The following is a 946-nucleotide window of genomic DNA, read 5'->3' as shown; positions in this document are numbered from 1 at the left end:
GCTATCTAAGGATGGTACTATAGAACGCCACCTCAAGGTAGGCCTAGTGGCGCCATCTCTTGGTCAGGCCGGAAACTTATCAATCCACCCTCGTACATTATCAAACATCAATGGCAACGTTGTTGCATTAGTGCAAAAATTACTAAGTAATCATTCGATTATTCGTGGACTTTATCTACCTGAACCTTCTCGCCCAGGTGGAGACCGAGCGACCATAAACATATTCACCGAATCAGTCAGGAAAATGGAGGAGGATGAAGTCTGTGCCACTCCGTTAGCAAACAAAAAAGAATTCTGAAAGTCGTATAATACAAGACATGTGGGTGTTAGATTTGCGCCCAGAAGAAACACCAGCTGATTAATTTGATCTGAAAATTAAATTAATTAAAATAATGTGCTCCGTTTTTATGACGATTACAGATTTCGTATTTCATGCGAAAATTTCGTACTACTATCTGTCCAAAGAATATAGGCACCTCGATTTTTGTACAGATTTTCATTAAAATGTCAACAGAAAAAAATTCTAAAAATATTAGACAATATGCGTGTCACAGGTAAAGGTTTCGGCAATACTGATACAGAGTTTCATAATGTTCTGCTGATTAGCCATTATTACCTGGTGAATGAAAAGTGAAGAAGTACCATAATCACATTGTCATCTCCGAATACTCCACTTTGAATAGCTCTAAGTCACTGAAAAGAAATGATGAAAATTATGAAAAAATATGGTTTCTTTGATCCCTTCTGCACACAAGAGTGAAATTTAGAGCCAAAAATAATCATGTATTAATAAGTTGTCAACCAAAACGTAGGCTGTTTACACAGTCCCTAAGTCCTCAAGCAAAAAACAAAGCGATACGATTGCCTCGATTATCGTAAAGTCTTTTATATTTTGCCCGGAAAAAAATAATTTTTTAAACATTCAAATGCAACGTTTTGCTCATTG

Source organism: Belonocnema kinseyi, chromosome 1 (assembly GCF_010883055.1).
Source record: "Belonocnema kinseyi isolate 2016_QV_RU_SX_M_011 chromosome 1, B_treatae_v1, whole genome shotgun sequence".
In the NCBI taxonomy this organism is placed as follows: Eukaryota; Metazoa; Arthropoda; class Insecta; order Hymenoptera; family Cynipidae; genus Belonocnema; species Belonocnema kinseyi.
Note: the sequence above shows the minus strand (reverse complement) of the source record.